This window comes from Capra hircus, chromosome 9 (assembly GCF_001704415.2).
Source record: "Capra hircus breed San Clemente chromosome 9, ASM170441v1, whole genome shotgun sequence".
Classification (NCBI taxonomy): Eukaryota; Metazoa; Chordata; class Mammalia; order Artiodactyla; family Bovidae; genus Capra; species Capra hircus.
This window is the reverse complement of record NC_030816.1, coordinates 61239199-61254046: the sequence shown is the minus strand read 5'-3', so window position 1 is coordinate 61254046 and position 14848 is coordinate 61239199. Positions and strand designations below refer to the sequence as shown.

At 37.8% G+C, this 14848-nt stretch overlaps 1 protein-coding gene across 3 annotated transcripts in view; it reads right to left on the bottom strand.

Annotated features, from left to right (window-relative positions):
- PDE7B (phosphodiesterase 7B) overlaps window positions 1–14848 on the bottom strand; it is a 360318-nt gene that overhangs the window by 61448 nt on the left and 284022 nt on the right. The gene's annotated exons all lie outside the window — the stretch shown is intronic.

Sequence of the window (14848 nt, the reverse complement as noted above, 5' to 3'; positions counted from 1 at the left end):
GGGAAAAGAGTCTCTTCAATAAATGGTGTCACCATTGGTAACAACATGAATGGACTTGGAGGGCGTTATGCTAAGTGAAAAAAGACCAGTCAGAGAATGACAAATGCCGTATAATCTCTCCTACATGTGGAATCTAATCTGGGTCCTAAGTACAGAGAACAGATTGGTGGTTGCCAGAGATGGGGGTAGGGGTGACCAAAATGGATGAAGAGAGTATTAAATATTTTTAAACAGAGAAGAACAGAAAAGAGAATACTTTGTCTATTCTGGTCTTTCGAAAGTCATCAGTGGTCATAAATGACCATATTTGTTTATTTTTCCTGTACATATTACCAGCAGTCAGAAAATGGCACTTAGAAACTAAGGACAAACAAAGATATTACTTGTCCTATAATATCAAGTGTGGAGACTGTCCTCACATGGGTTGATATATGTTTAAGACAAAGTCAGTACAAATGACCTCCGAAATCCGAGAGCAATTTGATTGAGATAAAATAGAAATTAAATTCCTTAGCATTTGGGGAATTTTCTAAGGCCTTTAACAGGAAAATAAGAAAATCAGTTGTGATATCCAAAAACAAACAAAAATGTAGACAACATAACATTAACAATAACAAAATCACCAAAAAAAAGAGAGGAAAGGAACAAAAAGAAAACAAACCTAAACCAAAAGAAAACTCATCATTGCCTTAACATTTAACTTGAAGTTGGAAAATCAATTTGAGTTAAAAGGAGCTAGGTTATTTTAAGTTTCCTAAATGCAGGTTCTGAACAGAGATGTAGTAAAGCCCCATGTCATTAGCTCTTCTATGTACAACAAATACTCACGACTTCTTGATGGCTGTCACTTGAAGAAGAGCTATGCTTCAACACTGCCACTGAGTGGGAGGAAGTGGAGGAAGAAGAGTTTTTAAGGCAAAGAGAACTGTTTCTCTAGTTCTACTTTTTAACGTTTATTTTTTTAAATTGCCAATTCTCTTTTATGCTCTTGACAGTAAAGAGAAAACCAAAATGGCTGATATGAGTCCTAGAATAGAATGAACTCTTTCCTCAGTTCACTGCATCCACACCTGCTGCCTTGCCTTTAGAAAACATGCTCAGAAAGTGTTTAAGAGGGTTAAAATCCTTGTCCTCCTCAACCATCCAATGAACTGGTTTATGGCAAAATGTGCTGTTTCTAGTCTATTATTTTGCCTACCCCAAAATCCACTTCAACCCATGGATTATGAATCTCTAACTTCGGGGTTCAGGGATAGTTGAAAAACTATTTCCTTTTTGTAAGGAAGGAAAAGCCTTTAAAAATAAGCTCTTAAGAATTCTCTGGGCAATAGAGAGGTTTTTCAAAATCTCAGTTTGAATGAAATTTAAATGAATTAGTAAGCATCAAATTTCTTTAGTTTAAAAGGGGAAATATGTGCCAGGCACAATGTGGTTTTATTGAACTCTCCGCTTCTCAGTGTTTGAAATGTTTAGCAAATCCCAAGTTTTGAGGGCAATGGTTTGTGGTGAGCAAATTGAGGTGACCAAACTTTCAGTTGATTCTAAGTCTCCAGAGGTTTAAAAGCGGTTGCATTAACTCTCTAGTTCCCAGCATGTATTTAAAATAAGTGTGGTCTTTTATCGGAGATATGTGTTTGAATTGTTATATTTCACTATAAAAATTCCAGATTTGTGTTGTAATATACATCTGCTCCTTGCCTTTCACTCTGTCTGCTCATTCTACACCCCCACCCCGGGAGAGTGGGGGTAATCCTCTGATTGTCTCCAGTTGTCCCCTCCAATCACTCTCACCTACCACTGACAGATTTCTTTCTCAAGCACGACGCCTACCATGTCAGCCCCTCTGCTTCAAATTCTTCAGTGGCTCCCCAATGTCTACATAGCTATACTATTTTTCTGGTACTTATGGTCCTTTACAATGTTGATGCCAACTTATTTTCCCATTTTTATCTCCCACCAGTCCCCTTGCAGATAGATAGGTCTCTGTTCTGGCTGTTTTTTTCCCTTCCCAGGTCCCTCAAGCTTCGGTATGATTCCCACACTTCTCAGCTGATTAATCAATTGATTACTATCTCCATCTATAGAAATGCCATTAACCCTTCAATAGCCCACCTCAAATAACTCCTCCTCACTTCCCAGTCAGATGCATTCAGATCTTCTGTGAGCCCTCTAATGCTTTGCAGCTGGGATTGGAGCAACCAGCGTTCTAACTCTCCTGCCCGTTGCTGCACACACTACTATAAGCCCTATTAGAGTAGGACCACGTGGGTGCTGATAGTGGTAAAGAATCTGCTTGCCAGTGCAGGAGATGCAAGCGACATGGGTTTGATCCCTGGGTCAGGAAGGTTCCATGGAGTGGGAAATGGCAACCCACTTCAGTATTCTTCCCTGGAAAATCCCATGGACAGAGAAGCCTGGCAGGCTACTGTCCATGGGGTCTCAAAGAGTCGGATGTGATTGAGCACACACACATGCCTGTATAGTGTGGTGGCTGGCTTAAAAGATGCTCATTGAACAAGGGAATGAAGGGATAGGTGATTATTTATTATTATTTTTAACCATTAAAAAAATCAAAGTATAGTTGATTTACAATGCTGTGTTAGTTTCAGGTGTTCAGCAAAGTGATTCAGTTAGACACATATTATATATCTCTATTCTTTTTTCGGATTGTTTCTACTTAGATTATTATAGGACACTGGAGATCTGTGCTATAGTTCCCTGTACTATACACACAGGTCCTTGTTGTTTATGTTTTATACATAGTAGTGTGTGTATATTAATCCCAAATTCACACTTTATCTCTCCTGGTCCCCTCCCACCCTATCTCCTTTGGTAACCATAAATTTGCTTTCTATGTCTATGAATTTATTTCTATTTTGTAAATAAAGTCATTTATATCAGTTTTTAACATTCCACATGTAAGTGCTATCATATGATATTTGTCTTTCTCTTTTTGACTTACTTCATTTGATATGATTAACTCTAGGTCTATCCATGTTGCTGTAAATGGCATTATTTCATTCTTTTTGATGGCTGAGTAATAATCTATGGTGTGTGTATATATATGTATATATATACATATTCTTTTAAAAATTATTTATTTTTAATTGATGGATAATTGCTTTACAATATTGTGTTGGTTTCTGATTCATCAACATGAATCAGCCATAGGTATAGATATGTCCCCTCCCTCTTGAACCCCCTTCCCACCTCCCACCCCATCCCACCCCTCTAGGTTGTCCCAGAACATTCTTTCTGGAGTAAGGTGATCATTGGTTGAGATAGAAACTTTTTCTTTTTCCTACCTCTTGTAGCACATTATTTTCCTCATGATGCACACCTCCACAGAACTGACAGTAAGAATGAATTGTCTGGAGCAGGCAAGATTCATTCATTTTATACAACAGATAACAGGGTAATCTGCTATGTAGAAGAACTTGAACTTCTTTTTCTTTTGGAATTTGTAGGATTTTTGAAAACATTTAAGTATATCTTTAGAGTATCCATCAGCAGAGACCTGGGTAGGAATGTGGACCTCCAAAAATTTTCAGAAAAGGATCCTTTATGTTTTATTCTTTGGAAAGGAAGTTCATTGTGAGTGAATTCCTTTCTCTTTCTGGGTTATAATGGATGCTTGAGTTACTGTCCACCTGAGTGAATCCTCTGAATTAATGGATTGAATCAAGTGGGTATTATATGTAGTTGGAATATAGCTCTTTAAATGCAAACACCCACTCTACTTCAGTAGAGCTTGAGATTTTTACCTGCATGTTGAGATTTGTTTCTTATGGCCCATGGCTCTCTATGGGTTATAGTGGCATGTTAGGTGTAATCAAACGTGTAACACCGTTAAGGAACAAATTCCCACTGACACTCACACCATTCATAGGTCAAGGAAAGCTATAGATTTGTACACTGAGTTAGAGAAGAGAGAAGAAATTTTTAGAGGATTATTCTGGTGTCAACTTGCATGAGTACCTGAACTGTCCTCAAAGATATAACTGACGGATTTAATCTAGAACAAGCACCCCTGGCCTTCTGTTCCATTTCTTCTGTCTATAGCAAAAACAGGGCTTGGGGCCAGAGGGTGATGGGACTAAGAAATATTGAGCACCAACTAGATAGTTTACATTTGTCATCCTATTTAATTTTCAAAAAAGTGGGTACTGGAAGTCAGTATTACCAGGTAATTTCTACAGATGAAGCAATGGATTTAGAAGAGTTTACTAAATGTTTCACAACAGCTTACAGGGTAATCTCCTGTGCAGAAGAACAGGAACTGCCTAACTGATAAGTAGCAGAGCAGGGACTGGAACCTAAGTCTATCTGATTTTTCAAGATGCTTTGTTCATTATATTCTGTTCTTTATAGAATAGAAAAGGACAAAGAATAGGGGGCATGTGACAGTCCAGCATGGAACCTTGTTTTCCCTGAGGTACAGTGATGTATGAATACTCACGAATCTCAGATTTCCTTCCTTTTAAAAAAGTATAGTGAAACAAAAGCAAGAAAAGGACATTTCAGTGCAATTCATAAATACAAGTGTTCTAAAACCAGTAAAAATGTAAAGGTTGAAGATTAAAATCAGTATCATTGAACAAGAATGTCCGAGTGAGAAATACTGGAGGGCTAATATTGAAAGACAGTCAGTAAAATAACTAGAGAACAACCAGAGAAATAACTTCATAGCAAAACTTGGAAGTGATTCTATGTATGTAACTTTCCTGTTTCTCTCACTAAATGTACAAATGGAATATTGGGAGGTGAATAATAAATCACTTGTGGGTTTTAAAATTGAAAACACATGTATTACTGACACTGACTTAATGTGATTTGATTATTATGTTATTACACAAAGAAATTCACAGACATTGGTTAGTACCTCAAGCTTTGGAAAAGACTAACATTTTTGTTGTGTACATAGAACAGAGCGGCCGTTTCTGGGGAAGGGAAAGAGTGGGAGGTACTTGGGCAAACAGGCTGCTCAAAATAAAACTGTGACAGGATGCATACTGGCCTCGTGTTTAACCATTTCCGAGCCGGGCCTTAAAGGCTCCTAAGATTTTTACCTGAATGGTGTCTGCTGATCAAGATGTGATCTGAGAGTGTAATCCTACTTGTTTCACATGGCCTGTGGATTTCTCTTCTTTTCTCCAGTTTTCTTTCCTCTAGAAAACTCATCTATCTTGTACGTGTTTTCTAAATATTTCTAATTTCCTCTAAAATGTTAAATAATATTCTAATAGGCAAAGGTTATTTAATAAACATATAATATTCTTTGGTAGCTGTCAATGAATGAAAATAAAGTACTTTAAGCATGAGTTGGCTGTTTTTTTTTTTTTTCCCTGAGTCTCTCTTAGTGCTTAGATCTAAGCAGTGTCATAATTACTGGGAAGGCTCCATTCACAACTATTCACTGAGCACTTTCTCTGTGTAGGTACACAAGGTACTGTGTACTTGAACACACAAAATTTTCAAGACAGTGTTTCTGCCCTCATCTACCCAGAGGAAGGTGGTAGAATGCTCTCTTTACCATCTTCACTACCTTTGTCTCTACTTTAGCTATGATGGGAAAGGCATATTTTGACATAAAAATGCCTAGAAATTATCACATAAAGCAGAAAATATGAGCAAGAAAAAGATTATATCATCATATAATCTTTTTTTTTTGGATGTGAGCCATTTTAAAATTCTTATTGAATTTGTTACCATACTGCTCCTGTTTTGTGCTTGATTTTTTTTTTAACCTCAAGGCATGTGGGATCTTCACTCCCTGACCAGGGTTTGAGCCCACACTCCCTGCAGTGGAAGGCAAAGTCTTAGCCACTGGACCTCCAGGGAAATCCTGGGATGATTCACTTTCCCCTTGCCCTGGATGGAGTCAGAAGGCAAGATGGCACCTGAGACGAAGGTAAGGGAAGGGGAAGAGAGGCGAGGATCAGTGGACAGAGCAGGAGAAAAGGAATGAAGAAGAGAGATCAAAAGAAGAGAGACATACAAGCACCCAAAGGAGGTGTCTCTACTGTTAAGGCCAATCTGAGAAGGAATGTAAGGATCGTGTTGTCTCACCCTCTGAATGCCACATGGGTTTGGGATTTCCTACAGTGAGGTTGTGTTCTTCCTGGTCATAGACTGGGTCTTGCATGTTCTTCCAGATGAAGTGAAGCCTAACTGCAGGGGTAGAGTGGTCAGTCAGAAACATGTTCCTATTTTCAGGACTATAGAATCACAGAGCTCTAAAAACAAGCTTATAGAGGCTTGTACCCTAAAAAAAAAAAAAAAGTGAATATACATTTAACTTGCTAGAGCTGTAGAAAGACCTGCTCAAGAAGGAGTTGTGGAGATGTACTAGGCAAGGAATCAAAGTGGAATGACATAGAAATGCACGAATAAGTAGTATATTAAGTGTCTGGGCTGAGGTTTATCTTCCTTCTGTCCTCCTCGCTCATTAGCCCTGGACAGCTCAGAGTGAAGAGTTTAACTGCTGTGCCTGAAGGAAGGGGTGATGGCTATGGAATCAATTCAGCTAAGAGAGATTCAGCTGGAGAGATCCGGAGAAAATCTGTCCTCAATCATCTCAATAGCTCATTTTTCCTTCTGTCTCCATCTCTTCCCTCTCCTTCTTCCTTCCTTCCTTTCTTTCTCTAAACATTAAATAAGGATTTAGTAGCAGCAGTGTTAGTCACTCAGTCATGTCTGACTCTTTGTGACCCAATGGACTGAGCCCATCAGGCTTCTCTGTCCATGAGGATTCTCCAGGCAAGATTACTGGAGTGGGTTGCCATTCCCTTCTCCAGGGGATCTTCCCAATGTGGGGATTGAACCCAGGTCTCCTGAATTGCAGGCAGATTCTTTACCATTTGAGCTACAGGGAATCCCCAAATAAGGGCTTACTTTGGTCTAGACACTGGGTGGTGCTGGGGGTGCAGAAATTATGAAGACATGGCCTCTTCCCTTAAAGAGTTCCTTGTAAAGAAGGAAGTTCACTCCTGTTCCTCCACAGCAGTAATAGTCTAAAACTGTTAGCCTGGCTTGGGAGGGTGATACCGCACTCTCCTGGGACCCCCAGCTGCCCTTCTAACAGGCAGCTAGTGTGCCGGGGGTCTCTAGGAGCAGCTATGACACCATGATGGTTCTTGTTCCATCTCATGCAGATGAGCCATGTTAGCACTGCTCTACTTGGAGTCTCAGCCAGAGGGGTGGTCAAGCTAGGCAGAACCTACAGACTGTGATAAAAAAAGTGTAATACTGTGTGATATCACTTATATGCAGAATCTTTAAAAATGATACAAATGAACTTAATTACAAAACAGAAACAGACTCACAGACTTAGAGAACGAACTTACCTGGGGGGAGGTTTGGTGGGAAGGGACAGTTAGGGAGTTTGGGATTGACATGCACACACTGCTATATTTAAAATGGATAATCAACAAGGAACTACTGTATGGCACAGGAAACACTGTTCAATGTTATGTATTAACAACAACAAATTCTTGAGAAAAGCAAATTTGAAAAAGAATATATACATGTACATATATATATGTATATATATATGTGAATCACTTTGCTGTACACCTGCAACTAATACAACATTGCTAATCAACTATATTCCAATATAAAATTTAAAAAGTTTCCCAAAACAGTGTAATTCCAAGGAAGAAGCCTTTGGTCTAGAGTGAGATCACCAGGCTCAAGCCTTGGTTCTCCAGTTCTGATAAACGAAAATTAATCCACATGGAGCATATTCAACAAAGAGATTAGTGGAATGTGTAAGGCAATTGCAGTCAGAATGCAAACATCATCTGGAAAAAGTTACTTAACCAATCAATGAATATCTTAGCTTGACTTAGTTTGCAATTAGATAGGCAATATCAAACAGACAGATTCTGATGGAAGGGGCAGCAGAAACAGTTTAAAGCTTGGGGTTCTATCTCAGAAGAGCACTCTCTACTTTGGGGAGAGCTGGAAGTTGGGGTGGAAAAGTTGAGAGAAGAGATGGAGGATGGTGAAAAGTCTTCTCCATCCTTCTCGGCAGTTGCTGGTGTTCTGTGCTGGTTTCCCACAGCCAACCTCACCTCCAACTATATTTAGCAAAGCAATTATTCATTTGTATCAGAATTGCCATATTTACTTGTTGTTCTCACCAGCTGAACTGTTAGTTCCTTGAGGGTAGGAGCTATGCCTTCAGTTCAGTTCAGTCGCTCAATCGTGTCTGACTCTTTGCGATCCCATGAACTGCAGCACACCAGGCCTCCCCGTCCATCACCAACTCCTGGAGTTTACCCAAACTCACATTCATTGGGTTGGTGATGCCATCTAACCATCTCATTCTCTGTTGTCCCCTTCTCCTCCTGCCTTCAATCTTTCCCAAAATCAGGGTCTTTTCAAATGAGTCAGCTCTTCGCATCAGGTGGCCAAAATATTGGAGTTTCAGCTTCAACATCAGTCCTTCCAATGAACACCCAGGACTGATTTCCTTTAGGATGCCTTATTGACCTTTTAATCCCCAACATTTAGCACAATGGAGTGAATTAAAGAAGAGAGTCAAAGAAAACATCATTGATTTGGTCATTTGGACCCAGAGGACCCAGTTCTCCAATTAAAAAAAAAAACACTGAACTAATAATAGTTATCCCTATTTCAAGTTTATAAGCAGAGAAACAGCATACCAAAATTTTAAGGAACTTAGGTTTTAAAAAAAAACAACATAACAAAGAGCTTGAACAAGTAGAACAAGAGACATCTAAGAGCTCCCACCCATCTCAGTAACTGATACTGTTTCTTTGACTCCCATAATAGAATTAATTAAAAAAAATCAGGTTCTATCTTTACTGAGAAAAGTGTTTTAAATTCTCCATTTACTGCAAATAAACCTCTGTTAGTTGTTTTCAATGATAAGCTTTCTAAAGAATTAATGAAATGAATGTCAAATCATTACTTTGATAGCTTGTATGTTAGTCACTCAGTCATGTTCAGCTCTTTGTGACCCCATGGACTGTAGCCCACCAGGCTTCTCTGTCCACAGGATTATCCAGGCAAGAATATTGGAGTGGGTTGCCATTTCCTTCTCCAGGGGATCTTCCCGACCCAGGAATAGAACCTGGGTCTTCTGCATTGCAGAAAGATTCTTTACCATCTGAGCCATCAGGGAAGCCAGTGTAGCTTGTGTAGGACATGTTCTTTTTTCTCAAGCATATGTACTAAGCCAGCTTTCCCAGTGTATGGAAATCAGCCTCTTTCTTAAAATTCCGGGCTCAGACTCTCAGTAAAAACCAAAATCTGTCCAGCTTCTTTTGAGTCCTAGAGAACATCCCTCTGGTAATGACAAGACACAGTCTGCCCTCTTGATGACCTGGTTGGGCTGACAGATTTCACACTGTTTAAGAATGAAAAGTGAGGAGTGTGTGCTCTGGAGACCCTCCAGAGCAATTCCTCATAGTGTCAGAAAGATCACAATAGGGCTTGAAGTTCAGAAGTTCAGTTAAGTTTAAGGTCATTCACCCTGGAAAGTTTTCATTAACTTTATTTTTTCTCTTTCTTGTACAACCCAACGAATGCTGCAGTTGCAAATTTCTCAGCATGACTTGATCAAAATCCACTCAAAATTATGCCAAGAATCTGCTTTTTAAAGCTATGCTGTCAAAATCTGCAGCCCTAGGAGGCTTAGATAATTCAGAAAGTATCTGATTTTCAGTAAACGGATTTCTAGCTATATTGAATTTCAGATTCTTTCAGGAGCTCCAATTCTGAAATATTTTTCTTAAAAGCAACCAAACTTTCTGAAAGTGACTGTAAAAATACTTTACCAACTTTGAGCCAACAAACTTTGTAGTTAACAAGCCACAATCAATAAAACTATAATTATAATAAAATAGAATACTTCTATAATAATTTAGAAGCCATAGAGCTAAATGTTTTATATTTAAGATACCTTAGAACCAAATACTATCACTGATAAATACAAAACTCAAACTGGATTAATAACTACCTGTTAGTCAGCCGTGAAGAGCTTAAGAAGCAACTAAACTCAAGAGTGCTACTGGATTTATGAGATCAAAACAGAAGGCACTAGGGAAACGTTGTGGGGCATTTTTGAATGTCACAATGCCAGAAAGAGGTTGAATGGAATTTAGAGGAAGGGAGCCAGGAATGCTGGGAGTCCTGAAGTGTGCGGGACAGTTCCACATGTCAAAGAGTTGTCCGGTATCTTGTTCCAAATTTTCAGTGGCTACTGAGGCACTCATGGAGGTGAAAATTCTGCTTATAACTAATTATCTGAACCTAGAACCTAACCCTGTTTCCTTGTTTTCCATATAAGCACAAAGTATTCTTTTGTGCTTACATGCAAAGTACAAATTAATAGTTTGTGCTTTACAATATAGCTTAACATTCTCTTTTCAGGAATGCAACCACCATGCAAATTAAGGGAGGAATGTAATTTTGGCAGGGAGAGGTGGACAAGACTTTATCAGCAGTTTTCTCCTTCTTAGGAAATCACCAGTGGCAAAACTGCTTACGGTAATGGGTTGTGCTACTGATATAACACACTTGTCCCGGTCTGTAGTAGTAGCTGTCACTCACAGCGATTCTGCATGTGGGTGCAGTATCTGACTACATCATGGAGCCTTCTAAGAAGGTTATCCCTGGGCATTTACATATTGAAAACATTATGCGATGTTTTCATTAAATGTGGCTTGTCTTGTAGTTTTGCTTTAGAATACTGTCAGGACCTTGGATTGATTTTTTTAAAATTTATGTGAACAAGTAGGCTATGGACTTCCTATCAAAATAGTATAGGAGGACATTATAAATTATGTGCTATAAAATAGAAGCCTTGAGTCTGAGAAGGTTAAAAGCCATTCTACCATGTGGAAATCTAACTGGTGACGGTGGTAAAGCAACAGACTCCAGTCCTGTAAGAAGGTCCTTGTAAGGATGCAGGATGCCTCGTTCCAGGAGAGAATGAAGGTCAGAGTCCCCCCAGTTTCACTCATCCAAGAGGCATTATTATGGTCTTTACCATATCCTCTTACACAGCTATTTACTTACTATCTCTCTTTAAATCAAATGAATTCATTTTTACTTAAATGTATCTTAAATCAATTTGGTATCAATAAAAACTAGATTTCATGTGCTAGCTATACTTTCCTTAGTACATTAAAATAAATGTTACTATCAAAGGAAAAGAAAAAAGCTTATTCCTATAACAGTAAGATCTTATGTATCCTTTGATATGTACATTGCACTTTGGGAAATTGTGTTATAAAAGTGATATATATTAACAAAGGCTATAGGCTTGGAAAACACAATTTAAGGGCAAGGGATGATTTAGTTGTATATGTTAATTTTCTTTATTCCTTAGGAAAAAACGTATGTTCTTTTTGCTAAGATATATCCTAAATATTGTATTTCAGGCGTTAATGCTTTGTCACAAATATGAATACTTTAGAATGGAGTATATGTTATATGATACCTGTACCACATAATGTTGCTAGTCTTTATGAAAATATTCTTTACTGAACTCTTATTTGAAAGACTTTTTGTAACAAGGCAAATCGTCAGCCACTGTTGTCAGCATATTATGTACAAATTAACTATAGTAAAAATAGAATATACCATCCATAGCAACAAGTCTTTTTGAATAAACACCATAAATAATTTGTTTATTCATTCGACAAATATTTGTCAAGCCTTTACCAAGTGCAAAGCACTGTTCTCGACACTAGGATACAGCAGTGAACATCTTTCCTTATGTAGCTTTTATTTTATTGATATAAAATGAGAATAAGCAAAATTAATTTTCATTAATTCTGAGAAGGAAGCCTAAGTTTGGCATCAGGGGATGCGTACAAATGATCCTGTCATTTGACATTTAATTCTATACAGTTAAGTGATTTTAATGTTCTTTTGTTTAATGTCTTTTAACAATATACTATTTTGTTGAGCTCACATAGCTCAGAGGCACAGAAACAAACAACTGAAACAAAAAATGGGCAAGAGATCTAAATAGACATTTGTCCAGAGGAGACATACAGAGATAGCCAATAGGCAGATTTAAAAAATGCTCAGTATCAGTAATTATCAGACAAATGCAAATTCAAACCACAATGAAGTATCACTTCACTCTGTCAAAATGGCCATCATCAAAAAGTCTACAAACATTAGATGCTGGAAAGTGTGTGGAGAAAAAGGAGCACTCTTACACTGTTGGTAGGAATATAAATTGGTGCAGCCACTATGGAGAACAGTATGGAGACTCCTTAAAAAACTATATTACTATATTACTATATAATGCTGTGATCCCATCCCTTGTCTTATATCTGGAAAAAACTATAATTTGAAAAAATACATACATCTCAATGTTCATTGCAGCACTAGTGAACAGTAGCCAAGACACTGAAGCAACGTTATTGATGGGTTATTGATGGGTTCATCTGTATCCATTAACAGGTAAACGGATAAAGATGTGGTATATATATGTGTGTATATATATATATACACACACATACATATGTTGTTGTTTAGTTGCTAAGTAGTGTCTGACTCTTTTGTGACCCCATAGGCTGTAGCCTGTCAGGCTCCTCTGTCCATGGGATTTCCTAGGCATGAATACTTAGGGTTGCCATTTCCTTCTCCAGGAGATCTTCCCAACTCAGGGTTCAAATCTGTGTCTCCTGCATTGGCAGGCAGAGTCTTTACCACTGAGCCACCAGGGAAAGCCTATATATATAGCCTATTTAAATAGCCTATATATATGGATGGATATATATATATATATATATATGTATGGATGGACCTAGAAATTATCATACTAAGTGAAGTAAACCAGACAAAGACAAATATCATATGATATTGCTGATATGTAGAACCTTGAAAAAAGATACAAATGAACTTATTTACAAAACAGAAATAGATTCACAGACATAGAAAAACTTACGGTTACTAAAGGGGAAAGGGGGGAGGGATAAATTAGGAGTTTAATTAACATATACACACTACTGTATATAAAAGAGGTAACCAACAAGGACCTACTGTATAGCAGAGGGAGCTATACTTGATATTTTGTACTAACCTATAAGGAAAAAGAATCTGAAAAAGAAAAAAAAAAACTACATATGTAACTGAATCACATTGCTGTATACCTGAAACTAACACAACTTTGTAAGTCAACTATACTTCAGTTAAAGATATATATACACACTATTTTATTGATGCTTTGCATATATGTCTCTTGTCCTTTTAAAATTCCACTCCACAATGTAAGAAATGGAATTTAAGAGTTCCTTAATACTTCAGCTCAAGTTTTCATTTTTCATATGTAATTTAAATTGTCCTTAAATCACCTTGAGTCACACTTTCTTATTATTCATGCCATTAATATCATTGGTAAATGGTTATCAGAGCCTCTTAATTATCACTTTAAGGAGTATAATGTTCCTTCTCTTAATCTTCTCTATTTAAGACCTTAAAATATAATACCAATGGGTGATTTAAGGTGATAAAAGCTGTTAAATAGGTAGTTCAAAAATACTACCTATTTTTGAATAGGTAGAATGTTCTAGGAGAACATTCCTATCATATGAACACAGTGACATTAATTTCCATACAGTGGGTGTTTCTCACTTATTCAACTATTAATATTAGGTGAAATTTATTCATTATATTATTCTGTTAGTCATTTCCAAACAACTGAAATAAAAACCCACTGGTTTTAGATTATTTTCAAGTCCAAGGTGGTACCATTGGTCTGTGCAAGCTGAGAAAAGGAAATTTTAAGAATAAAAAAGCTAAACTCAAAAAAGATTGTTTTGAAGTTCAAGTTAATAATTGCTGTTAAAAATAATTGACTCTGACTCTTTCTAAGATTCTGAGAGATCATGAGTCACTGAAGAAAAACCAAGTTATGCCCAAATAGCTTTTATGTTAGGTGATTTTGATTGATACAATTCTTTCAAAACAGGTTATCTGTGTTTGGCAAGTCCCAATTAAGAGAATATTCAAATGGCTAGCGTATGCTTGTCTTTCAATATATGAATCAATCCTTATCTTTTAAGTACTTTCCTCAGAGGTATTATCACTTATTTGTCTCTGAAAATAATTTTTTATGTGAAGATTAAGATGCTTTGGCAGTGGTATCAAGAGTAGTGTTGACATTTTGGAAACCTAATGAGACCTAGGAAAAATAAATGCGATAGAGAAAATCCTCTAATATGTTCTTTAAGAGAAGAAAGTTTGTTGTTTGTTTCCTTTCCACTGTTGGAGCTAAGCCATCAGAACAGTGCCTGACACACAGTAGGTGCTCAATAAATAACTATTGAGTGAATGCGCATGCTCAGTCCTGTCTGACTCTTTTGCTATCCCATGGACTGCAGCCTGCTACACTCCGCTGTCCATGGGATTTCCCAGGCAAGAAGACTGGAGTGGGTTGCCATTTCCTACTTCAGGGGATCTTCCTGACCCAGGGATCAAACCTGCATCTCCTGTGTCTCCTGATATGGCATATGGATTCTTTACCACTGTGCCACCTGGGAAATCAACTGAGTGAATAAGTCGATGAAAAAGGATCCCAGCAGCCTGAGTGTGTCTGGAGACCTGCCTAAGGAGGATGCCGTCCTTATCAGGGAGGGTGGTGGGAAGCCTTCCACCAGAAAGTTACAGGGGGATCATCCTTAGAATCTACTGTGTGGCTTTGCACCCTGACTGTGTCCCACACAGCTTTGTGGACTTCTGATTCTTCTTGGTGCTTCCACTGCCTCTTATGCCAACTGAAGATAAAAATAATTAACAGAACCCACCACCATGTCAAGAGGGATAAATAAAGCTGTACATAAAAAGTGCTCAGCACATA